Raw genomic sequence first — 27743 nt, 5'->3', positions numbered from 1 at the left:
AGCTTCTAAACTGTCTCCTGTGCCCAAATCCATGTCTCCTCCAATACCTTTATGTCATTTCACTTGTAGGTCCTTTTGGAGTATTTAAAAAAAAAAAAAAAAATGCAGTAAACTATTGTCTTGGTATAATCTATTAACTTTCAAAAAACAGATATATCTGCAGAACGTAGAACAAAACTATTTTTTTCTTTGTGTGTCTCTGATTCATTCCACATTTGACTTTGTCTCCTTAGTGCAGTACAAAGCAAATCAGTCTCCTTTCATAGATCTTTTCTTTTTAAATGATTTAGTTTCCAGGATAGTGAAGGTATTGGTGAGTGTATGTGGTGGTTTTACTCAGCAGGGCAGCTGAGCTCCATCACAACCACTCTCCGACTCCCCTTCATCAAAGGAAAAGGTGGTGAAAATATGATGAAAGGGGTTCAAGGCTTGAGATAAGGACAGGGAGATCACTCAGCAACCATTGCCATGGGCAAACAGACTCAGCATAGAGAGATTAATAAAACTTATTACCTATTACCAACAAGCTAGAGCAGTGAGAAACAAACTAAAAAAAAAAAAAAAAAAAAAAGCTCCACCCTCTTCCATCTCCTCTCCCAGAGCAGCAAAGGGGAACAGGGAATGGGGCCTGTGGTCAGTCCCTGACACTTTGGCTCCACCGCTCCTTCACGGTCACTCCCTGTCCCTGCTCCACATGGGGTCCCTCCCATGGGATGCCGTCTTTCCTGAACTGAGCCTGCGTGGGCTGCCTACAGGCAGCAGCTCTTCAAGAACTGCTCCCACATGGCTCTGTACCACGGGGTCCATCCCCCAGGAGCAAACTGCTCCAGCACAGGCCCCCCATGGGCAGCAGCTCCCCCCAGATCCCCTGCTCCTGCGTGGGCTCCTCTCCACGGGCTGCAGCTCCAGCCCAGGGCCTGCTCCTGTGGGGACTCTCCATGGGCTGCAGCCTCCTCCAGGCCACATCCACCTGCTGCACTGCGGGCTCCTCCACGGGCTGCAGCGTGGAGATCTGCTCCATATGGGACCCATGGGCTGCAGGAGGATAGCCTGCTTCACCAGGGGCCACTCCACAGGCCACAGGCGAGCTTCTGCTGCATGCCTGGAGCACTTTCTGCCCTCCTGCACTGATCTTGGTGTCTGCAGGGCTGGTTCTCGCTCCTCACTCTCCCAGTTGCTGTTGTGTAATATTTTTTTTGTTTTCCTTCTTAAATCTGCTCTCCCAGAGGCGTAAGCAGCATCACTTATTGGGCATCACTCCGGGCAGCAACGGGTCCCCTTAGAGACAGCTGAAACTGGCCCTTATCTGACATGGAGCAACTTCTGGATTCTTCTCACCAAGGCTACCCCTGCAGGTCCCCACTACTGAAACCTTGCCTCATAAACCCAACACAGAGTACCAAAAGATATGAATTGGCCCCACTGTAGCAGTGTCCAAAACTATTGCTCAGTGATGAAAGCAGAATTCTTTTTCTGACCGTTTCAGAAGTGAAAATTATTGTTCTTAATCCTGGTAAAAAATGTAATATAATACAGCATTTTTTTTCTCTAGAAAAACTCAAGCATTGTACTAAGTTTCAGATTCTGATGCCACCATGTGTGCATGTTTTCAGATAAGCATGTTTAATGGATGTGTATAATTCAATTGAAGTGGCTACATAACTGATTGAGGAAGCCATGTGCAACTCTGAAACATGTCTGCAAATATTGGTACTTCTCATACTCTTTTTATTCTGTGTATGATACTTAGGCCAAGAGAACATTTTATAAAATACTAAACATTATTTGGTGTCCACTAGTAATCTGCAGTGCCTTGAGTGTCTTAGTTTTCTAAAATACAACTGCAGACTTCTTAGAGAGACAAGTACATATCATTGTGTAGCTGTGTAATGTTTATAATGCTTTGTTTCACAAATGGAAGTTGTGACCATTATAAATACTGGAAGTATGTATTATATAATTTGTGCTGAAGCTGGGATATTCCTTTTAAGGACAAAAAAATCACAGTGTAAGCCTTGAAAACTTGATCACAAGATTTCAAACGTGTCACTGTACTAGCAATACGGATAGTCCATTTCTGCATTTTTAGTTAAAATGCTTTTTAAACTTTAATTTGATTGCATGTCGGAGGGCTGAAGTTTCAGGCTAGGAGAACAAACAAACAAACAAAAAAAAACAAACACCTGTGTCAGTAATATCATTTTCCCTAAAAGAGTTTATTTGCAGAACTGCCCAGATGATTAGAATATCAGACACCACCCCTACAAACATCAGGCAAACTTCAAGATAATCAAAGATGAATGGGAAATCTTCCACAGAAATACTGTGTGCAGTATATGGTTTGTGTAAGACAGAAAAATTCTTTTTGGCAGAGATAGGACTTAAGCAATAATATGTGATAGATAGTTTGTCTGTCCTATTGTAATAATTTTTTGCCACAGCCTGACATGACGGCCCAGTAAATATTTGAAAGAAAAGATGTTATAGCTCAGAGATTGCAAGTCACCTCATTTAAAAGCAGGCAAGAAAAATTATATCTAACCTTAGGGGTTCTTCCCAAGTTTTATTTTGGGTTCATTGATTTTTCCATAAAAGACATATCAAAATTACATATTCATTATACCTTAGCTTTTCACAGTGAGTACCTGTGGAGTAAGTGGAAAAAGTCTCCCACAGCATGTTCATTTTTAATGAGAACAGAGTACTTACATTGTGTATCACAATCAAATCACTTGTCATTCTGTAATAGGACAACTACCAACTGAGCTATTCTCACAGAATGCCTCTTTCCTTTGGGCTAAGAGGTAATCTGTGCAAATCACTCATCAGGTCTTGGTTATGCCCTGTGTACAAATTGTAGTTCTAGAAAAGAACCATACTGTCAGTCTGGTGTTGGCTTCACCTGCTACTTAGGGTTGTCTAAATAGAAATTAAGGTCCTTGTGCCAGTTTTGAGGTATTAATCACTTTTGTTTCTCTTTCATATATGTATTGTGATTATATGCTTATTAGACTGATATTAGCTTATGCTTTAATAGTACAACCAGGGCCATCCTCTTGCAGGTGTATAGTACAAAAAAGCTTGTACAGAAAGCTTGTATAGCTGAAAAACCTGAATTTAGAATTATTTCATAAATAGTGGATCCACAAAGGGGTGAGCCATTGCTGCATAGTACTGTAGCACCTAATTCATAACCTGATGACACCCAAATCTATGTTACTGGGGAAAAAAAAAAAAAAAAAACAAAAAACTTCCTTTATAAGGTACATCAAAGTCAGATGTCTCACAAAAGGATTTAGAAAAAGCAGCATTCTGAGCAGGGAGCCTCTAAGTTAGCCAGTAGGAAATGCTGAACACAGAAATACATCTTAAATTACATATCTCTGTGAGATTTACGCACCTTACTCAGCACTGCTGGGAAGCATTATCATTCTCTTGGGATTTCAGTCCAGAGTCATTTCCTGACCTAAGTGTTTCTTCAGTATATTAAGTAAGAAAATAAATAAATAGATAAATAGATAAATAAAAAGCCAATACTTTCAGGAAACTGAAATTTCATGCCTGTTCGTCTTTGTTAAATAGCCTAATGTTTAGTTTCACTGGGGGACAAAGGTCTTCAATCCTGTTTCCCATTTTCCAGCAGAATGGCTTAACCTTCAGGCAGTAGATTTTTCTGGGATGTAGCTGAATCACATGTTTGTACCACCCTGGAAGAAGTTGCTGCTTTCCACATAATGGAATAAAAGATCTGCTGGTCCACAGAAAACAGTTGGGGGGCTCAGTAGGGGGCTCAGACCAGCAGTCTGAGAAGATCTTTCAGACATCTGCATGAACTAGGGTTTCATTACTTTAGCTTTAAATATATGTGATTAAATTACTGTATTTAATAAATTGTAGTGGCAACACTAGTATTTTTCAATCTGCTTTTACTCTTTATTTTACTCTTTAAAATCAGTATAATACCTAAAGAAGAAGAAAAATCTCCTATAATGTTTCTAAACCCATTCTATATTCCCTTTTCTCTTTTTTAATCACTGTAATACAAATCCTTGTACCAAAGGATTTGGAGACAGTGACAAAAAATCCTCAGCTCTTGTACCCCAAGCATGCAGAGTTGTTCTGTATATCTTTTCTAATGTATTGTGCAGCAGCAGTAGGTAATTAAAACTTTTTCAGTCATCTTCTTAGCCTTGCCTTGATTTAGTCATGGAAAGAAGTTTACAAAATGACCACAGGAAAGCAGTTTTCTGTTCAAGGCAAAGGAATGAGAGTTCATAGATCTGTCACAGAAATCCTGTGTAAGAGCATACAGAGTACTCTTTGACTTGGTATCTTTACTGCAAAATTGGATGCTTGCTGAAAAGCTGTGACAATAAATGTTTTGACAATTAAGGAGCTGCTATCTTCTCAGGAGGTCACAAAGTCTAGGCAACCTATGCAAACAGATGTTATAAAGGAAGCCAAACAAAAAAGTAAATCATTTCATTATACAAAATACTTTTTTTTTTTTTAATGCCTTCTAATGCTTATTCCATTATCAATATAATTATTCCAGAGTTCGGAAATTAAAAAAAATAAATAAATAAAAATGATTTTTCAAAATTAACATTATGAAGATTACTGAAGTTAGCACACAGGAAGAGTTCAGTCTCAATTTACATAATGAACAAAGATTTTCTGTCATCAGAGCTGTAGTGCGTTATTCTGTCACCTGGCTGGTGGTCATAGCCTTCCCAAGGTCATCGATATCTCTTGTTTTGGTTGAGCTGGTATTTTCCTACTTCATCTTTAGACAAGGAGAACTTATAGATGATACTTTACTATGGCAGTTTTATCCAGAGGACCCATGATTTTCTTCTTAGGATTTAAGACATAAAAGAAAGCCTAAAACTGGAATGGTTTATTCTTCCTTTCTTTCTTCCTTCCTTCCATGTAGTTTTGAAGACATAGGTATTATGACAGTTACAAGGAAAGATATTTTCAACCATTTACGAGTAAGTAGAGAAAACTAAATCATTACCATTTTCTGAGTTGTTGCTATCTCACTCATCAAATGGTGCATAATATTCTAATGCAGGAATCTTGAGGTGCCATAGACAGGCAAAATGGTGAATGAAATGACTGCTTGAATGACTTCTCAGTGTTTTAAATGAAAACAAGCAAACAACAAAACAAAACAACAACAACAACAACAGCAGACAAACAAAACTCCAAACCTAAAGTTAGTTTTTGAAAATACAATTTGGTAAATTTTGTGGGCTTTATTTTATTTCATTTTATTTGAGGATATAGGAGTTTCAGCAATTATCTTCACTGTTCAAGACAGTGCTTTTTCAAGGGGGTATCACTTATAGCTGTGTATCAGAATAGAATTTTTTAAGTCAAAATATTCTTGCTGTTCTTCAATGTGTTGCTAATTTAATAACATACTTTGTGTGGCTTGTTCCTAAGCCACTAGCAAAGTAATGGTTGTAAGATATTAAAAAGATAATCCTTATGCCAGACAGACTGAGTCTCTGTGAAACAAATGAAAGAGTCTCAGTAAAACAAATGAAAGAAATGCCTGAGGAAAATATGCCAGTAGAGCAGGTGACACCATCTGCCTGTACTTACACAAAGCGTTTTACACTGTCCTCTGTTATATATAATGGAAAATGGAAATTTTGGAAACACAAATGGAAATAATGGAATCACATATGTAATTATAAACACACATAATTATATATGTGTTTCTAAGTTGGAGAGACATTGATTTGGCAGATGAGCTACCCGGTGGGTAAGGAACAAGCTGGATGGTCACACTCAAAGAGTCACGGTCAACGGCAGAATATCTAGGTGGAGATCAGTAACGAATGGTGTTCCTTGGGTGTCAGCACTGGGATGGGTTCTGTTTATTGGCTTTGTTGGTGACAGTGGGACTGAGTGCACCCTCAGCAAGTTTGCTGATGACACTAAGCTGTGTGGTGTGGTTGACACGCTGGAGGGAAGGGATGCCATCCACAGGGACCTTGACAGGCTTCAGAAGTGGGCCTCATGAGCTTCAAAAAGGCCAAGTGCAAGGTCCTGCATCTAGGCTAGGGCAATCCCTAGCACAAATACAGGCTGGGTGGAGAATGGATTGAGAGCAGTTCTGATGAGAAGGACCTGGGGGTGTTGGTCAACAAGAAGCTTGACATGAGCTGGCAATGTGTGCTTGCAGCCCAGAAAGCCAACTGCATCCTGGGCTGCATCAAAAAAAGCATGATCAGCAGGTTGAGGGAGGTGATTCTCTCCTCTCCTCTGCAAGACCCCACCTGGAGCTCTGTGTTCAGCTCTGGGGCCCCAAGCACAAGAAGGGAATGAAGTATTGGAACAAATCCAGAGGAGAGCTGCAAAGATGATCAGGGGGATGAAGCACCTCTCCTATGAAGACAGGCTGAAGGAGTTGGTGTTGTTCAGCCCAGACAAGAGAAGGGAGATCTTATAGTGATTTTCCAGTGCTTAATGGGGGCCTGCAAGAAAGCTGATGTGGGACTTTTTGTCAGGGAGTGTAGCGATAGAATAGGATGGAATGGCTTTAAACGGAAGAACTGTAGATTGAAGTTAGATATTAGGAAAAAGTTCTTTACTCAGAGGGTGGTAAGGCACTGGCATAGGTTACTGAGAGAAGCTGTGGATGCCCCATCCCTGGAGGTGTTCAAGGCCAGGTTGGATGGGGCTTTGAGGAACCTTGTCTAGTGGGATGTATCCCTGATCATGGCGGGAGGGAGGAGTAAGATAATCTTTAAGGTCCCTTACAACCCAAATCATTCTATGATATTTTCCCCAGTAATTTTAATTCAAGATATTTTTTTTCAGATCATATCTAATATTTTTGTATTAATTTTAATTATACATAGATGATAAATTCATTACGTATACCCAAAATGTACTAGTATTCAATACATTAGTATAATATGTAAAACAGAATGTTTTATATATATGTATTGCAGAAAGGTAATAATTTTGTACCTTTTCTATAGTTTAAGAACAGTTATTGATTGCAAGTAATTGGAAATCTATTATTAAGTGTACATCTACAAATTATAATAAATTTTCAAATATATTTTGACTTGAAAAGAAATACCTTTACTGACAAAAAGGGCTTTATCAGATATTACAGTAGCAACCAGAATACAGCCAGTAAATGAGAAGACATTTATAGAGATATCAAAGTAAGAATAGCTTTCTGTCTTCTTTTTAGTTTAGAGAGCATTCTTCCTTTGAAAAGTTAATCCTATTGCTTTAGCTTCATGAAGCACTCCTAGCTCTGTTCTGACAAAACAGCCATCTTACATCATGAAAATAATTTCTTTTAGAGAGCTTCTTTTCCTTTTGTCCTTGTTGGTAAGTTGTCTTGGGGAAAAAAATAAAAATAAAAATCTACGAGGGTCACTGTCTCAAAGTATGGAAGATTCCTTCCAAAAGAAGTAATACAACTTTTGAATTATATTTCTCTTCAAGTAGAGAAACTTAATTATGAAAGTGATAGTCAAGTCAAACCACTTTTGTAATCCTGTCAGTCATTAAGATGTATCATCCTTTCAAAAGAAAGCATGTATCATGCTTTCAAAATCAGCTAAGGTAAACCAGCTACTGAATCCACTGAATCCTACTTATGTAGGTACGGACTGTGGAAAATAAAAAGTATGGAATACTTTTTATTAAAATAAAAATTATGGAATTTATTTTATTCTACCAAATTAAGATAAAAAAAAAAAAAAAAAAAAAAAAACAATAAAGCTTAGATTGTATTTATTTCTTTGATATTTCCATTCCATTTATTTATTTATTTATTTATTTTTCTTTTTAAAAGGTGGCTGGAGGTAGATTCTACTTCCTGAATGCTTCACCTACATTTGTTTTGTTTTTTAACAACTTCATAATATTGACCATTTGTTTAAATGGTTTAAACAAAGAAGTGCTGCTTTTTTAAACAAGAAGTGCTGCTTTTTTTTTTTTTCTTTCCAGATGAGTTTCTGATGGCATGCACCCTGTACCATTTTTAATGGCATTCTCAGCTTAGGTTTTACCTTCTAGAACAGATGTAATTTGCAACAGTAGCAACACTTGCAAAATGTATTTCATTTTAATTTTGCTCTTTCCAGTAGTAAATTTTATCTCTATATATTTGGATTGTTTCTCCATTGCTTAACAAAGAAAGTTAGACGTTATTTATTCTAAGCTGTCCTTTCTTGAAGCAAATACAATACTGGTAATTCAGAAACCATTGCGTAACATGCTATGTGCTGAGGCCCTATCTTAGAGAAATGCATCCAATACAACCTTTGCTTATAGCTGGCTTTACTGAAACTCCAATTGAAGACACAACAGACCTCATATTAAGCTTTCCATTCAATTCTTGATGGCTCTCAGGGTTTGAGAACCTCTCATGTCTTACCTTCCTGCACTGGTGCAGACAGGTATTCTCAGCCTGCACCAGGGGCAGATTGCTTGTGATAAATTGCTTTCTGAGAAAGCCACTTGCTGAGGTGATCGGCTCCGGGGCAGACGCGTTCTGCAGCGGAGCGGGGGATCGGACAGGCAGGGCTAATTTTTCTGGCACCAAGCCCACTCAAGAGAGCCACCAGGACCCAGCAGCCCTCGCCAGGGAGGTGAACGAGGCAAGAACTCGTTTCATAGGCGGAGCCGGCAGCGCCCCTTCCCTGGCTGTTCAAAAGCTGCCCATAGGGAGCGTGAGCAACCAGAATGGGCAAATAGGGCGTGGTGTGTCAGAAGGGAGTGGCGCGGCAGTTAGCACGGCAGTTCGTGCAGGAAGGGCAGAGGGTTCCAACCCCCCGCCCATACGAACACCTGCTCTAATGGTGGTCTACCACTAGCTCAGCTGCAATGGTGTACACCAAGCACAGTGCGCTCTCTAGGAAGTCTGTACACACCCAGACCGACTGCCCGCTCAAAACTGTGGCAGTTCAGGTCTCTGGGTGCAGGGAGTGCCTGAGCCTGTTGCTACCACCTGTGGGGGGCAGAGATACTGTGTGCTTGAGGTGTGAGCAGGTGGACGACCTGGTCCACCTTGTGGCAGAACTCAAGGAGGAGGTCAAGAGGTTGAGGGATATCAGGGCGAGAAAGTCGACTCCACGCCTCAGGACTGCTTCAACCAGGACAGAAAGAAGGATGATTGTTGTGGGCAACTCCCTTCTCAGGGGAACAGAGGGACCTGTTTGTTGGCTTGACCCTACCCGTAGGGAAGTCTGCTGCCTCCCTGGGGCCAGGGTCAGGGACATTGTCAGAAAGCTTCCCAACCTGGTTCATCCCTCTGACTATTATCCTCTTTTAATAGTCCAGGCTGGCAGTGATGACACTGAAGAGAGAAACCTGAAGACCATCAAACAGGACTTTAGGGGACTGGGACAGTTAGTGGATGGAGCGGGAGTACAGGTAGTGTTTTCATCCATCCCTACGGTGGCAGGGAGGGGTACAGAGAGGACATGAAAAGCCCACCTGATAAACACGTGGCTCAGAGGCTAGTGCCAACACAGAAGTTTTGGGTTTTTTTTGTCCATGGGGCGCTTTACTCGGCACCCGGCCTGATGGCCACAGACAGGTCTCTGTCTCTAAGGGAAAAACGGATCCTAGCCCAGGAGCTGGCAGGGCTCATTGAGAGGGCTTTAAACTAGGTAAGAAGGGGGACGGGGCTGAAACAAGGCTTGTTAGAACTGTGCCACAGTAACAATGGCAAGGCTGGGAGAGAAGGCAATGGCCCAACTGAAGTGCATCTACACTACTGCACGCAGCATGGGTAACAAACAGGAGGAGGTGGAAGCCATCATGCAGCAGGCAGGCTATGACTTGATTGCCATCACAGAAACGTGGTGGGACCACTGTCATGACTGGAGTGCTGCAATGTTTGGCTATAGGCTCTTCAGAAGTGACAGGCAGCACGGAAGGGGTGTTGGTGTGGCTCTATATCAGAGAGCGTTTTGATGTCGTGGCACTTGAAGCTGGGAATGATAAGGTTGAGTCCCTATGGGTTAGGATCAGCGGGAAGGCCAACAAGGGAAGCATCCTAGTGGGGGTCTGTTATAGACTGCCGAACCAGGATGAGGAGATGGATGAGGAGTTCTACAGGCAGATGACAAAAGCTGCAAAATTGTAAGTGCTTGTTCTTGTAGGGGACTTCAACTTCCCTGATATATCCTGGAAGCACAACACAGGCCAGAGAAAGCAGTCTAGGAGGTTTCTGGAGAGCATGGAAGATAGCTTCCTGACGCAGCTGGTTAGTGAGCCTACCACTACCACAGGTGCCCTGCTAGACCTTCTCTTCACAAATGGAGGAGGACTGGTGGGAGATGTGGTGGTTGGAAACTGTCTTGGGCAGAGTGACCATGGGTAGAGTTCTCCATTCTTGGAGAAGCCAGGAAAAGGACCAGTAAAACCGCTGTATTGGACTTCTGGAGGGCCAACTTTGAACTGTTCAGGACATTGGTTGGTAGAGTCTCTTGGGAGGCGGTTCTGAAGGGTAGAGGAGTCCAGGAAGGCTGGGCACTCCTCAAGAAGGAAATCTTAATGACGCAGGAGCAGTCTGTCCCCACGTGCCCAAAGACGAGCTGGCGGGGAAGAAGACCAGCCTGGCTGAACAAAGAATTGCGGCTTGAGCTTAGGAGAAAAAAGACGGTTTACAATCTTTGGAAAAGAGGGCGGGCCACTTGGGAGGGCTATAAAGATGTTGTGAGGCAGTGCAGGGACAAAATTAGAAAGGCCAAAGCTCATCTGGAGCTCAATCTGGCTACTGCCGTCAAAGACAACAAAAAATGTTTTTACAAATACATCAATGCAAAACGGAGGACTAAGGAGAATCTCCAGCCTTTACTGCATGCTGGGGGGGGAACTTAGTTACAAGTTGAGGAAAAGACGGAGGTGCTTAATTCCTTCTTTGCCTCAGTCTTAAGTGGCAAAACCAGTTGCTCTCTGGATACCCAGCACCCTGACCTGGTGGAAGGGGATGGGGAGTAGAATGTGGCCCTCACTATCCATGAAGAAATGTTTGGCGACCTGCTACGGCACTTGGATGTACGCAAGTCGATGGGGCCAGATGAGATCCACCCGAGGATACTGAGAGAACTGGCGGAGGAGCTGGCCAAGCCACTTATCATCATTTATCAATAGTTCTGGCTATCAGGGGAGGTCCCAGTCTACTGGCAGCTAGCAAACGTGATGCCCATCTACAAGAAGGGCTAGAGAGCAGACCCAGAAAACTATAGGCCTGTCAGTTTGACCTCAGTGCCAGGGAAACTCATGGAGCAGATTATCTTTAGTGTCATCATGAGGCACTTACAGGGCAACCAGGTGATCAGGCCCAGTCAACATGGGTTTATGAAAGGCAGGTCCTGCTTGACGAACCTGATCTCCTTCTATGACAAAGTGACGCACTTGGTGGATGAGGGAAAGACTGTGGGTGTAGTCTACCTTGACTTCAGTAAGGCATTTGACACCGTTTCCCACAGCATTCTCCTCAAGAAACTGGCTGCTCTTGGCTTGGACTGGTGCACGCTTCATTGGGTTAGAAACTGGCTGGATATCCGGGCCCAAAGAGTCGTGGTGAATGGAGTCAAATCGAGTTGGAGGCCTAGTGGCGGAGGAACTAGTGGCGTTCCCCAGGGCTCGGTGCTGGGGCCGGTCCTCTTTAATATCTTTATCGATGATCTGGATGAGGGGATCGAGTGCACCCTCAGTAAGTTCGCAGATGACATCAAGTTAGGTGCATGTGTTGATGTGCTCAAGGGTATGAAGGCTCTGCAGGAGGATCTGGATAGGCTGGACCGATGGGTTGAGGTCAACTGTATGAAGTTCAACAAGGCCAAGTGCCAGGTCCTGTACCTCGGGCACAATAAGCCCAAGCAGAGCTACAGGCTGGGAGATGAGTGGTTAGAAAGTTGCCTGGCGGAGAATGACCTCGGAGTGATGGTTGATAGTCGGCTGAATATGAGCCAGCAGTGTGTTCAGGTGGCCAAGAAGGCCAACAGCATCCTGGCTTGTATAAGAAGCAGTATGGCCAGCAGGGCTAGGGAAGTGATTGTCCCCCTGTACTCAGCTCTGGTGAGGCTGCACTTTGAGTACTGTGTTTAGTTTTGGGCCCCTCGCTACAAGAAGGACATCAAGGTGCTTGAGTGAGTCCAGAGAAGGGCAACCAAGCTGGTGAGGGATCTGGAGAACAAGTCTTACAAGGATCGGCTGAGGGAGCTGGGCTTGTTCAGTCTGGAGAAAAGGAGGCTCAGGGGCGACCTTATCGCTCTTTATAAGTACATTAAAGGAGGCTGTAGTGAGGTGGGGACTGGTCTATTCTCCCATGTGCCTAGTGACAGGACAAGGGGGAATGGGTTAAAGTTGCGCCAGGGGAGGTTTAGGTTGGATATTAGGAAGAACTTCTTTAGTGGGAGGGTTGTGAGGCATTGTAATGGGCTGCCCAGGATAGTGGTGGAGTCACCATCCCTGGAGATTTTTAGAAGACGTTTCGATGTTGAACTTAGTGATATGGTTTAGTGGAGGACTTGTTAGTGTTAGGTCAGAGGTTGGACTCGATGATCTTGAGGTCTCTTCCAACCTAGACAACTCTGTGATTCTGAGAAATGTTAAGCAGGGCTTCTGCAGCATCCCACCTCCTGCCAGCACTATGGCAAGAGCAACCTTCATGGATGATTTGTGGAGTTATGGCTCACTGGTTACAGAATGACCACTCCTGCTGTGAGGACTGGGAGGAGGGAGCAGCTGTTGAAAATCAGACAGCCTCCCGCATGGCGTTAAATTCCCTGCTGGAAGTTGCACTGGAGGTTTTCCTGATTTAGGAAAAAAAGAGGGCAAATGGCAAATGTTCTTCTTGGTTTCAATCACAGTGAACAGATGGAGTTTATGATATTTCTTAAAAGAAAAAAAAAAAAAAAAAAAAAAAAAGCCAGTTTTACCTCTAACTACCTATGTAAAATAGAAATGAGATACCTGAAATAAATAAATAAATAAATAAATAAATATCCCTTATCCTCCCACAGCCCTTATTTGATTTTTCCAGACCTTCTGTAGAACTAGGCATGGGCATAGTTACTTAAGAGAGAAAATCCTCAGTCAATGTAAGATTATTTAATGCTACTTTATAGTGTTCATGTGGTTGAAGTGCTAACATCATTATTTCCTCTGAGGCACTGGTGAGAAGTATAATGGTCTTTTTCCTTCTGTTGTTATTTTTTACAAGATGGAAACAAACAAACAAGCCAGTCTGTAAGCAGGGGCTGGCTCTTCAGCCTGGGCAAATACCCTAAGCAGGAGTAGGGTGGTAGAGCACTCCAGGGTGTTTCCCAGAACATTGGAGAGAGAGTGGAGGGGCAGTCAAAAGAGGAGGAGAAAAGTGATTTTTAGTGCCAAGGCAATGAAAATTTCTTTTGAGTGGCTTCATTTATGCCAGTCTGAAATGTCTCAGCTGGCATGCTTGTGTAAGAAAAACACCATGCTCCCCCCCCAACCAACCAAAAACAAACAAGCAGCAGAACATTGTTTGCATTTATCTCTCTATAGCTCCATTTTGACCACTGCTGATGTCACTGCAGCAAGAGTAACAGTTTCCATAGCAGTTAATACTAAATACTAAATTTAATACAATTAAAAATCTCATGCAAAGGGAGAGCCTTAAAAAAGGCTGTGATACTTCTGCAGAAATTATGCTCTTGCTCTGTACGTTTGACGATGCTTGCCATTCTTATTCTTATGCTTATGCTTATGCTTATGCTTATGCTTATTCTTTATTCTTACTCTTACTCTTATTCTTTATTCTTACTCTTACTCTTACTCTTACTCTTACTCTTATTCATTTATTTATTTTATCAGGAATGTTATCTGGTGCTTTGTTTTGTGCCTACCTGCATCATTCAGAACTGGTGTTTGTTTAAGAGTACATTGAAAATTACATTACTCAAATATTGCTGTGCTCAAAATCTTGTCTTGTGCAGAAGGAAACATGTCATATATATGTGGACACAAAAATCTATCATTAGCCTAACTTAAATCTGAACAATCATATCAAAATATGACCACTAACCAATCACTAAAAGGTTGTTTATTCCAGCTAAAATATTGTCAGTGCTTACAGTCCAAAGCTATTAAGGTACAGCCTCATTAAGAATAATACCTGAACATTTTTAAACACAAAGACTTACGGATACCCATTTTCTCTGCTGGAGGTGGTCTTTCTGAAGTCCACCTGGATGCCAAGGTTGGGAGCACCAGTGCTTCCGGAGTGGGTGCTAGGGCACCTGAGGGAGCTGGCAGCTTCCAGAGTCTTCCCCAGTAGAAACTCAGCAGCCCCTTTCCCTCCAGCCTTGCATCCACCTGCAGTGATTTTGATGTTTCCCTGTCACAGCCTGCGCATGCAAAGGACTACTGTTTTTTAGACAGTGACTGCTAGAGAGTAGGGGTATGTTCTTCTGCTTCAGATGTCCAGGATCTACTGTGCTTGCTATAAAGAAGATATAATTATTTTGGTGTAGTTATTGGCAGCTTTTGGGGTAGTAATTGTTAGCTTTTGCTCAAGTGAGGACTACTGGTGGACAGCTGTAAAACAAACACAGTGTGTGTTGTCAAAGAAATAGAGAAATGAGTGTGGCAACCCTTTGCAATTTTGTCATTCATTGTCACCAGATTTGCCCCATTCTGACCTTATGTTGGATAATTTAGCCTTATGTTTAGTCAGTATAGGCATACCGGATCCATTGCATCCCTTCTGCTTCCTAGCAAGTAAAAAGCACTCATCATCTGCTCCTGTCCGGGGTATTCTGAACTATTGTCCTAGAGGCACCTCTCTCTTGATGCATGAGGTTTAAGTTTCTACTTTTGCTTAATATAGTATGAAGTGAGCTACAGGATTTCTCTTTCTCTCTCCTCCTGTGAGTTATTCATGCAGTTTGATAGAAGATTTTGAATTAATATTGTTAACACCTCATCAATTTTTTCAAATAGATTTTCCATAATTCCTTATGTATTGAGTCTGTATGATTTTAGACCATGTTATTGCAACCTAAATCAGTGTTATGGGCCTATGCTTTTTTGCAGAGGTTCACTGACTCCAGAATGAGTTGGAAAGGGCATAAATAGATAATAGTTCGTCTTCATATATCCAGCTGGAAGATTGGAATGAAATTAGTTAAATATTGATTACATCTACTTCCTTCATAACCTGTAACTCAGAAAAAGTACTAGCAACTTGGAACATGATGTGAGTGTTTGGAATGTCTCAGTATTTTGGATTCTATCAAAGCTGAAATTAAAGTAAGCTATTAGAGTGACACATGAACTGATATATTTATGTAGTCCTTTCTTTGGAAAGGTATTATAAAGGAACCTTGAAAAAAAAAATAAATAAAGAGGATTAATTAGCTAAAGTGTGGAGTATATGTTTCATGGTGTTTCAGAGTCAAAAGAGATATGACTTTATTTTTTATTGTTTCCAACAAGTAACAGAAGGGAACAATAATTGACCAAAATATTATCTTATTATTTTTAAATAAATACTCTATGAAAAGATAGTGGGGGAGGGGGAGAAGTGAAAGATAAGAGGACAAGATTGCTTTAAAAAATGTTTCTGACAACATGAAAAAGATAACACCTCTTGTAATGATGTCAGCTTTGGGGAATCAATGCATCAGTATGCAATGTCTAACAAACTGTGGAGGAGACATTCATCCAAGAGAAATGTCATGCCCAGAGGTGCTGCAGCACTGACAGACTGAGAAAAACATTGTAAGTCAGACAGAAATGCTCACAAACGTGGAGCAAGAAAGTTTTTATTTTTTAGCTTACCTTTATAACCAATATGCAATATTGAGGTATTTTAACATTTAGAATTTTGTGCATTTTTACTCATATTTGTTATTGAAAGTGATGGGCACAAGTTAATATGTTAATAACAGATTAAATTATCTCCTAGTGGATTGCTGCAATTCATAAATAAAAATGAAATTTCACTTTAGCAGGGGGGAAAAAAAAAAGTGAAATAATTACCATTTGTTTGAGTCAGACCAGGTGTCTTTACTGAAAGATATACAACAACATTTATTAATGTGAACAGTGGATCAACACAATGGAGTTGTTTTGTTGTAATAACTACATTCAGCAATTCACAAAACAAACTTTTTTGACAGTTTTTTTTTTTTTTCTCAAAAGAGTTTTGAAAAGGTCAAAGCTTTTTGACCTTTTCAAAATGAAAGGCCTCACTTTTTTCACCAGCAAATGACATTTTGAAAAATATCCTAATCCTAGTGAAACAATTGTCTTAAAAGGTCATAACCAAATGACCTAGACCAAATTAAAAAAATATATATGTTTTGTGATTTTTTTTATTTTTTTTTTCTTTTTCATTTTGTTAAGAGACAGGAAAAAAATATTTGAGATTTTGGAAGCATTTGTAGGATGACAAGAGAAATCCTTTTCCAGCTGCACTGTAACCTGTTAAAGAATTAGGTTTTAAACATTCTAAAGATTTATTATTTTCCCATCCAAGGCGAGTGATTAGATCAAGTTTCTCACAGGTTATAAAACAGCTGAGTTTTGAATATCTCCAAGCATGTATCTCCATTACTGACTTTTTTGACTGACCTCCTCGTTATGTATTTATTTTTTTCTGTACATGAAATTGGAGTATCCCATGTTGCAGCTTATGTCTATTGCCTCTCATTCTGCTGCAGTCCACCTCTACATCTGTCTCCGTTTTCAGCGAGCGTCTTGAGACTGTGCTTTCATCCACTCATTCTGGTCCTTATGAAAGATTTTAAATACTGTTGGCTCTGTAAGTCACCCAGTGGCTCCGTAAGTTACCCAGTCCATATTCCAGTAATTTGGATGGCAATATTATGGGAGAGACTGTAAAAGCTTTTGTTAACATCAAAGCATGTGATACCCACCCCCTCCCATTTAATATGACATGATAGAGTCAATGCTCAAAATTGTGTTGGAATTATACCTCTTACAGAGGTTTTGAATGAATAGTGCTGAACTGGAATACTTTGGTGAAAGGCAGTTGAAGTTTTTCTGTGTAAACCTTTATTATCCACTTTAAAATCTTTAAATCTTTATTTATCCACTTCAGCTCTCTAATACTTATGCATATATATATATTTAATACAATCTGTTTAAAATGGGACCTCAAAGAAATAACCTTTCAATATTTGATTAAGCTGCTTATGAGAACAAGCAAGCATTAGAATTGTAATGAAAGTTTGTAAATTTGTGAGATGTGTATGACTTTTATAACAGACTTTTAAAAGGAGAATAGCAAAATACATTTCTACTGTACTTAGAACTATGATATTAGCAGAGCTGTAGCAAGAATTTTAGTGTTCTGAGCAATTTGACTTCAAGTCTCTCCCCGAGGACTATGTGTTAGAGCTCAGACACTTTTTCGCACTCCTATAGGGGGAATGTTCATTATGATCCCAGTAAGAATTGCACTCAGAATCCATAACGTATTCCTTAGAATTGCACAGAATTGCAAGATAACAGAAAAAGGAAAACAAGGATAGACAATTTCATTTCCCTTCAGATGTGAAAACCCCAAGTGTTAGATGGACATCCAATCTGGACATAGCACATAGTGCAGATCCTATTCATGGAGAGGTTCACCACATTGTAGTCTTTACAGCTCTTACAGGGTTTTCTTGTAAGAAAACACCTCTGTTCATTATTTCTGCAATCAAAGAAAGATTTGTTCATATAAGAACTTGCTGCTTCACTCTAAGGTGAAGACAAGGACACATAAGTGATGTAATCACTGGGACTGGGTAGGAGCTGCCTGAAACCTCCTCTGGTATAACTAATAAGCCATCTAAGTTTATCCTGCAGCCAAGGGATATGTGCAGTGCAACAGGCCTGAAGGCCATGTGCATTCTAACTAGTCTTCTAGTTAGGATCACTACACTTTTCACACTTTATTTTCTTTAGACTACTATGTGAAATAGGAGTCTTTCTTCCAACAGGAGACCAAGAGGAGAAACAATAAATGCAACTGAAACTTTATACTTTTCTGCCCTCTACTTTTAGGATGGTCTTCTCATGTTTTCTTTGCTATGGCTTTACTTTATGTGAAATGCTAAACTGGTATTGGCAATCCAGAATGGTGTGTTTTTCATCTGTGTGATTAACATCAAATATAATTAACATCATGTAGTAATTAATGTAGTAATGTAATGTAGTAATGTAGTAATTAACATCAAATGGGTGCCACAGCCGGTTTTGGCACTAGCATGGCCTGTAGGAGAAGAGTAGATGCATACTGGGTGGCTTCTCCAAATCAAAAATAATGTTGAAGTGAGAAAAAGGGGAATTTGGAAAAGTTTTGTCATTTTCTAATCTGTAACATCAAGGTACTTACCAATAATTCCAGTGAACAGACACAGATGAAATTCAGTAAAATAGAAAAAGTGTGAGGTGATTTTTTATTCTTACATTGCTGTGAATCTGCTTCTGTCAGATTAGTAATTTACAGACTACAGAGAATAGAAGGAATAGTTGGAATCAAGTTTAGCTGGTAGCAGGTTTATTTGTCTTCTTTCTCTTTTGCTTCTTCCAATGCATCCAATGCACATAATACTTTACCAGTAATTAACTTCCATGGGTATTTAATTTAATTCTCTCAGCATCACAGCATTAGCCTTTCTAGAGTATTGTTTTTTCAATATTTATTCCCTGCATGGTGGCAGCCCTGGTTTGTTCAATTATCCTTAAGGATGTTATTTTGTTTGTTTGTTTGGTTTGTTTGTTTGTTTTTGAGTGTTTTACAGCCAAAGGACTACAAGTTTGATTAAAGCAGTGGTTTGGTCTGACTCATTTATGGGCTTTACGTACCTTTTTTCTTCAAGTGCTACAAATAAATATTTTTTTTCTTTTTCTTGGAGGGTTCAAAGTGGGGTGGAAATTTTATTTTGAAGTGTAAGGATTAAAATAAAACTTTACACAAACAAATTTCAGGTAAGACTGATGTTTTTGTTCTGTTTTGTTTTGGGTAAAGACTGCAATATTTGTATCCAAATTAATGAACTTTTCATGTTTGTGCCATCGGTACCAATTAACAGTAAAATAAACCTTGCTGGAACTAACTAACTGACTAAAGCTATAGATATTTCATCTTCCATTTGTATGGTTTTGATATCTTCTGATGCCATAAATTTCTCTCAGAGATGCCAAGGAGGAAATTCAGCAGAAGGTGAGGTTAGAAAAAATAGATAGTGGCTGCAGAAAGAAAACCAAGGCAAAGGCTAAAGTGAGCATAGAGTTCATCAGTTTATGGCCTCTTCTTGGCTGATTTTGGTGACATACCTGCATTGTTCATACTGGGGAGAACGGTATCCCAGTCTATGGTTAGTGATCCCCCTTTGAAGAAAAGTGAATTTTTAATGTATTTCTGAACTACATTTCCTGAATCAAGAAAACTGCTCAAATAAAAATGAAGGGCTCTAATTCTATTCTCATTTTATATATATATATGTATATATATATAATTTTCATATATAGGATTATAAACAGGACACTAAATTCAAAAATTTTCATATATATATATGAAAAAAATGTTAATTCTGAAGAAGGAATCAGAAACGCAGAAATATCTGTGAGGGAACAGTCAGGCTCAGAAGAATTTTAGCTGTTCAGCTTAGTAAGATATACACATTTAAAGCTTAAACTTACCCTCATCTCAGTGCATACTTTTAGTTTTACACATTTGATGCACATCTTTGATTAGGACAATTTTTGAATATGTCCATGTATATCTGATTCTGATTTCTTTCTTAAAAGCCTGTCTGTTGTGCAATAAATGCTGAGAATGCTCTGTTTTTAATATCTGAAAAGCATTCCTTAGTTTGTGAAGGCACAAAATCACATCTGCATATTAAGTCCAGAGGCTTACAATAATGACTTGGCATTTGGTTGATTGGTGGACAAATGTTGAATGACTGAATCATTGCCCCTTAAGTTAAATACAGAGAAACTGCAGATGTAGCTTTTGCCAGTAATGACTTTCCTTGGGACTCCTGTGCCTCCAAATGCAGTTGTCAACTGACCCAGAAATATCATGGCTGCTTATGTAATTAGCTCACTTGTGATGGTATAACTGCCAGCAAGCACAATAGCCCACAGAATGATCTTGTTTAGTTTGTAGTTTTAGCAAGGGATCATTTGAATAGCATGTAAGTGTAGGGACAATTTTACTTATCCAGAAATATTTCCATGACAGATCCTCTTACAAAGCAAGTATGAGCCAAATAATATTTTGGATGGACCTCAAAGTAGAGGTTTTAACAGAATAAATGTTAAATGCCATGCAGTTTCTTGTGACTTCAGATTTTGTCCTTGTTTGAAATCAGGGAAAGAAAAACAAGAAACGACATACATTTTTCCATGAGAAAAATAATGAAAAAAAAAAATCTTTTGGATTTTTTTTTTTTAAATAGTTGTATTTTAACCTTGAAAAAAATATCTGAGCATAAGATAATTAAGATAAATTTCAAAAGCTTGATTTCAAAAATGACTTCAAAAAGAATAATTCAGAATTGCCTCTTTGATTCTGAAACATTACAATGACATTGCAAATAATGATTAATATGAAGAAAATTACTTATTATGATCAATGGCAATGCTGATTTATGAATAAAAGCAAGGAAAAAAATAAGTTGTTTTTTTTTTTAATTTACATGGAAAATGTAATTAATATGAAGCAAAATATATGAAGATGATGTAAGATGATATAAAGAAAATTCAGTAACTAATTATTCTAAAGGATGGGGAAGCCCATTTATGTTGAAGTGTATGTACCAAGTGTAGACATCAGTCTTAGAAGTGTATGTGGAAAGCAGCCATCAACTTTACCAAACATAAGGTCTGAGCTAGGTATGATCTTCAACTTAAGATATATGTGTATGTTCAGATTTCTCACAGGACACTGTAAGATACTTCCATTTTGCCCACATCACCCAGAAATAGTCTGTCATCAGAACTGATAGATAAAAATACCAAAAAGAAAAATAATATTTATCAGCTGTTCTCTTCAACTGGACAGTATAGAGGAGATATTTGTGTTAGATGAATTTGGAAGGTAAGCTAAGTTATCTATACCTGTGACTTCAATGGCCTTGACACTGAAGGCCAGTATTGAAGCTTGTGGGATCAAGGAAGACCAGTTCTGGTAGTTGTACATATTAATATCTGAAGACTTTACCAAAGCTGATGATATGTCTTTAGGTAATGAATATTTATTTTATCACTTCCATTTTGCAGTGTGCATTGTTCATATTTTCATACTGTTTTCCATACTTTTTTTTTTTTTTTCCCCTCCAAGAACTGTTATAAGACAGTTAAAAGTTCATGTCTTTATGAGAATACAAAAGCCCGGAGCTCTAAAGGAGAAAATATTATGCTAGACTCCCTGTGAAATTGCAAGAGTTTGGAAAGCAGCAGGATGAATGAACAGACTAATTCTAATTTGTGATGGGGCAATCTATCAAAATTTTATATTTGTTGAGGGATTTTCTGGGCTGAAGACAATATGTTACAGTATTAATAAATGTGGATGTTTCAAATTGATATTTCAAATTGATGATCAACAAGATAGCAGTACAACCTGAACTTGCTCTCCAGGCACCACTGACTGTACTAGCTTCCCAAGGGCTATAAACAGGGTTTAGGTGCATCATGCAAAGGTAGACACATTTGCACATCCCAATTTGGAGCTAAACCCTACACAAAATGCTGAGAAACTCTATTATTTTTCTCATTTTAAGTGTTTCAACATGTTCAGCAGCATTCACTGGTCAATGTGAAACCCAGCCTTGTTGATCTCTATTGTAGGGCTCTGATCAAACAATATCTTATAATCACTTCTAAAGGAAAAAAATGCTTTCTGAAGTATATGAGGAAGGGACCTTTTAGTTATTTTTAAGAGGTACTTTAGCAATGAATATGAATCAAGTTCTTCCTGTTATTTATTTATTTTTTTAAATTTATTTATTTTTTTTTTTTCCCCAAAGAAGTTGTGGATGCCCCATCCCTGGAAGTGTTGAAGGACAGGTTGGATGAGGCTTTGAGCAACCTGATCTAGTGGGAGGTTGGAATTAGATGATCTTTTAAGGTCCCTTCCAACCCAAACCATTCTATGATTCTATGATTCCATGAGATTCTATGATTCTATGCCAGGTCTGCTTTTGTGGTTCTCAGCTGTCTACATTTACTTAAGAAGAATGACCCTTCACACACCAAAAAATATTTCCTGGGGCTATGAATAGCAGGACGCAGACCTTGAGCTGGGCTCTGAATTCAGAGGGAACTAGCACAAAGAAAGTGCAAAAGTCTGTGACAATCCATTTTGGTAGGCATATAGTTAAACCTTATTTTATACTATATTGAGCCTTTCTCAGGAGCTTGTCTCTATTTATTTCAGTGTATCAAGTGCAGTGTACAAATTTACAAACCAAGAATAAGCAAATCAACCTATGAGGTATTGTTTCAGGGTCAAGAGATTTAAGCAGAGTTCTGCACAGTGTGCCTCTCTCCATTGTATCTTTTTTTCTCAAGTTCAGTATGCCCTTTTTTTTTTTTTTTAAGAAGATGAAAAATGTTGGAACAATGGAATAGCTCTGCATATGTTTGGCATTTTAACTTGTGTTGTTTCATGATCTTTGTTGGCTCCTGCACTTATCCTACCCATCCTCCTAGCTATGAGATACACTGATCTAATTGCAAACTTGAACTGTCACCAGAAAATTGAAATGAGTTCTCCTTGTTAACATAGATATTTGGGTGTTAACGTCATAGAAGTTTGTTGGTTTTGTGTTTAAACTTTTGGCATATGCTTTCTACTTAACATTATAAGATCTTTCTAAGATTTTTTTAATAGTATAATATCTTTTATGTATGGAATGATTTATATTTTATTTATCTACATTAACAGCACGGGTAATCACTATGTTCAGCTTAATGGTATTCAGCCAAAATGTAGCAGACTTAGTCAGTGGGTAGTGGGCAGAAACAGTTTGAATTAATTAGGAAATAGGTATCTAACCCTGGTGATGCTGCCACTTTTGCTGCCTGCAGCATGCTACCTGCATATTTTCTGCCACTGTATCTCAGAAATGGAAAGGAAGGGGGCATGGAATGGATCTTCACATGCTGATTTGATGATAATTCATCACAGTCTTGTAAGAAACATAGCTTATGTTGTCTAACATAATGATGAGTATCAGTATTAAGTGTTCCAAAATAGAGGTTCTACTAAAATACCAAGTTGAATTTTGTTAATAGAATTCAGTGAGATAACATCCAGAGAGGGAAATATTCAAATTTCTGAAACAGTCTAATTTCCACTGAGAATGCTTCTGCCTTAATGTACCTGAGATTAGGTTTGCCAAAGATAGGAAAAATCTTTATAAAGAAAATAATGATATGTAACATATCAAAGGAGTCCCTCTGATTCTGACTGATGAAATTACATTTCAATGAATGACCTTCAAAAAGCTGCCAAGGTCATCTAGTTCTCCAGTCCTTCACTTCTGTGTTAGAACCATTCATGCAAATTAAAGCTGCCTGCAGGCCTGCTGCAACTTACAATATGCACATAGCTCTTCAAAGATTTCTGAATATGTGCTACTAGATTATTTGGGTTAATTTTCTTTTCTGGTTCTTTTTTTATTTGTCAGTTTAAGATTCATGTTACCTCTACCCTTCATCTCATACCATACATCCAATTTGCACATTCAACAAGGAAGAATGACTTTTTTTGATGTAAAGTGAGATGTGGTCAAAGGCAAAAATTACATCAAGGGAAAAAGAAAGCCTAGAGAAAGCACTTGGATGCAACTGCCACAAAATTCTAGTGTATATTCTAGTTTGTTTGCTTGAATGGTTTCAGTGTTTGTTGTTGCTTTCATAATTTTATTATCAGTGCAAACAGCAAAGCACGCAGCATTTTGAATTTCACTTGTTATAAGCTCTGTCATAATTCTGTTGCTCATCTGTGGCTGCACTTTGACTAAAACAGCTGCAGCTTTTGGGGGTGAGAAGTTCTCGGGAGCTTGTGTATTTGGGATTGCTCAGGGGGCTGATGGATTCAAAGGAGATGGCTCAGTGTTACTGCAAACAAGCTTAAGCAAGAGTGAGGGCAGACAAAGAATATAGCTCTTAGTGCTGAGGCTATCTACTTAATATGTATTCTTTAATCCTTATGTGTATTAATTTCCACATGTACCTGCAGAGATTCACATGTAGAGCTGCTTTCAACAACAGAGCTGTCAGGCATCTGAGCTCCAATTTTTGTGCAGTTTCAAGAAACTTCTGGGGCTAGCTGTCAACAAGTTAATCAAATCTTACCTTCCAGTGAAGGCATGGTAACCTTCAAGGCACTTTGCACTTTTCTCTAAGCAAACAAGCTTTTCTTTTTAGCTTAATCATATGGCTGTGAAAACTTACAAAGCAAGAATCATTCTCCTGCCAGTACCGTGGTTTTTTTTGTTTGTTTGTTTGTTTTTCTATTTTTAAAAGCTAAACTGCATGAATCTAAACATATTAAAGAAACAACATCAGATACATCGAGTTAGGAAAACAGCCTCCTGAATGGAGATCAAGGTTAGACAACCTTAACTCCCTTGAGAGAGAGAGTTGATGATTAATTTGTTTCTTACTGGACTCTGCTTTGTGCTTCCTCTGTAGCTCATACATCTAGACTTAATATCTGAAGGTGTCATAAGATGGAGTCACATTCTGTTTCCCATCTGGGACTGATAAAAACACTACTTGAAGCTGTATTTTCTTCAGAGTCCACTTCTCCCTGCAACAAGCTTCTTGTAACCGAGACATTCTTGAACACGTTATAAGCTGTTCTCGTTCTACTTTGCCCAAGTAGTTTCCAGTGATTCTTGGCATATCTCTATGTAGAGTGATCACTACTTACAAACATAGTCAAAAATTTGCCAATATAACTGACAATCTGAGTGGAGCTTCTTGGGGGATTTGTCACTGTTTTGGAAACAAGCTACTTTGCCTTTACCAGGCATGAAGGCAACCCCTGCAGTTTAGAAAAAAAGTCAAGTTCCCTGCCTGCTCTCTTCTTGGAATTTGACATTTCAGGTAGCCTCCTTTCCTCAGATTTTTCCAAAAAAAATTAACTTGAATTATCACCATTTACCATTTTTAATGAAAACTGTACAATATAAGGAGACTGGAAAAAAATAGTATCCTTGTTTCTTGGCTGTATTCCTGTTTTTTTTTTTTTTGTTTTTTTTTTTTGTAAAGCTTGAGCAACATCACATTCTAAACTGAGAATCTTATGTACAGTTTTTTAAAAGCAGAAAATAGAGCTCACTAAAAACTGAATTCCCCTGTGGGGTGGGGAGAATTAATTACAAAAATCATAAATAATATTTCTGACCAGGTGGAAGCCAATTTTAATGTTTCTATTTGATACACCAAACTGAAATGTTTTTCTTTATATCATTTGGTCAGTTCTTTATTTCTGTTTGAACAGGTACTTCATAAGAGCTACAGCTGTGGTGTCTTCCATTTCTGAACTTTGGCTGTCAAAATCCACTGTAGTTTTTGAGCTGTTTGAATTGTCTCTGTGATTTAGGGGCAAGCTATGTCTATGATGCAGGACCACTTTTGTACTTCCTTTCCAAATTCACTGAGATCAGAGGAATAAATGGTACAGACTGCTTCTGTATCATAGTTAGTAACTCTCTGGTCAAACTTCACTCTTCATTGTAGGAAGTCTCAAGACCATCGGTGACATTAAAGTGATCTAAATGAACTGAGAATTATGCCTGTTGCAGGGAATAAAAGTATAAAGAGCCATGGCAATTGTGACTGACCTGAGCCTATATCAGTTGAAATTAAATATTTTAAATTGAAAAAAAAAAAAAAAATCCTTTCAATCAAAAATGTCAGTGGGATATCTTGTCATATCCATGCTGGCATTAAAAAATAAATACACCTATTTTGCTTAAGATTAAACAAAATGTTGAATTATCAAGATTTGCTACAGAATGTCAGGTATCACTCGATAGATTTCAGCTGCATATTTCAGATCAGCTATCAGATATTTTAGGAATCTGATCTTGGAGATAATAGTTGGTTACTAAGAAGTTAATTATTCTCACCAGTGTAGGCTTCTTGGGTCAGGTGGTTTCATACGTAACGTTTGAAATTATCTCACAAAATCTTAAGTCTGTAGTAGTCTACATTAGCTATGGTCGCATGATTTCAATTTACTACAAAATGAAACATCATATAAAACGACACATATCACAAGAATTTTGTAAATTGATTGTGTGATTTTTTATGGTGTTATTGATCTCCCTGTCATGGGGAAGACATTCAGTTTACAAAGTGGAGCCAGTATTCATTCAGGTCCCTAATCCTACAAATGCAACGATGTGAATAGCTGCATTACATCATCTACTTCATTACTGCTACACTGTAGAAGTAAAAAGTAGAGGTGTTATTTGCAAAACATTGTCTTCTCTTAAAAATTTTCAAAAAATGTCTTCAGTATTTTAAGTTTTCAGGTTCATCTTAAGAGATTCATTTGCAGTAAAGTGCACACACCTTCCTTCCTGACTAATATTTTAAGTCTGCTTTTTCTATTCATATGAGTGAGACTTCGCATATCTCACTAGGTCAAGATGGAGAGGTATTCAGCTGCCCTGGCCTGAAAGGAAGTGTTAGGCTAGTAAAGTCCAGCAACCTCACTTGTGCTTCTTTAATGTGATTCCAAAAACAAGCTAATATAGATAGTCTGCTTATAATAAATGTAATGTCACATTTTTTGTTTAAATGATAAGAGCATACATTTGGGCTACAAATTTTATCTTTTAAAATGTAAGACTTTCTTATACAACAGATAAGATGCGTAATTCTAAGATATATTGTTCTGTCTACTATTTCAGCATCCTCTCTAATTTACCACTCTCCCCTAACCTGTTCATGTATCATCAATGATGTTTTATTTACTAAAATTTAATGGAGTTTTCCCATTAAAATACAAAAACCTTTTAGTTTTTTTTGTTGTTGTTGTTGGTTTTTTTTTTTCCTTCTACACTCATACTGCCAGATCAAGCACAATACACCCACAGCCTCTCTACACAGAGAGGAGAAGTTGGCTTATCATGAAAAGCAGAAAAAAAAATCACAAAGCCAGAGCAATGCAGTGAGGGGGAGTGCTGAAGTGGTCCGGAAGAGAACTCCGGCAAATCAGTGCTTCCCACGCTCAGTCTGCTGCACCCCTTCTGCTCACCCCAATGGGTAGGAGCAGTCATGGGACACTATGGCCAGGAGGGAAAATGGTAATGTAGAAGAAAATGTATTATAATAACAAAGAAATAGCATAGATAGCCAGAGTGTTTTATGATAAATAGTGTATCAAATCAAATACATAAATGGAAACAATAGCTGGACAATAGCTGTTGCTATTAATAGCAACATAAATGGACAATAGCTGTTTAGCAGTCTGTTAATAAACATGCATTCCCACTCTAATGATACACTACTCACATATAAGTATACTTGTGCATAGGTTAACTAGAAGCATTTTTCATCTGTTCCCATGTTGCCTCTGGCTCTAAATGAGTCATCCAGAAGTTTTCTTGGCTGTTTCATCGAGCTTCCTTCGTGAGGGGAAGCTGCCCATACTTCTCAAGGCAAAATACAATCTTTCTATCCATTCAGGAAGAAAAGGAAGGAAAGAAAGAAGC

The 27743-nt window shown here is 38.8% G+C and overlaps 1 protein-coding gene across 1 annotated transcript in view; it reads left to right on the top strand.

The window, feature by feature from the left end:
- The window catches only part of ADGRB3 (adhesion G protein-coupled receptor B3), a gene marked incomplete at both ends in the record, with an annotated part of 465234 nt that overhangs the window by 39632 nt on the left and 397859 nt on the right, over positions 1–27743 (top strand).

Source organism: Netta rufina (genome assembly GCF_964035555.1).
Source record: "Netta rufina genome assembly, chromosome: 3".
Taxonomy (NCBI): domain Eukaryota; kingdom Metazoa; phylum Chordata; class Aves; order Anseriformes; family Anatidae; genus Netta; species Netta rufina.
This window is presented reverse-complemented; position numbering and strand designations above follow the sequence as displayed.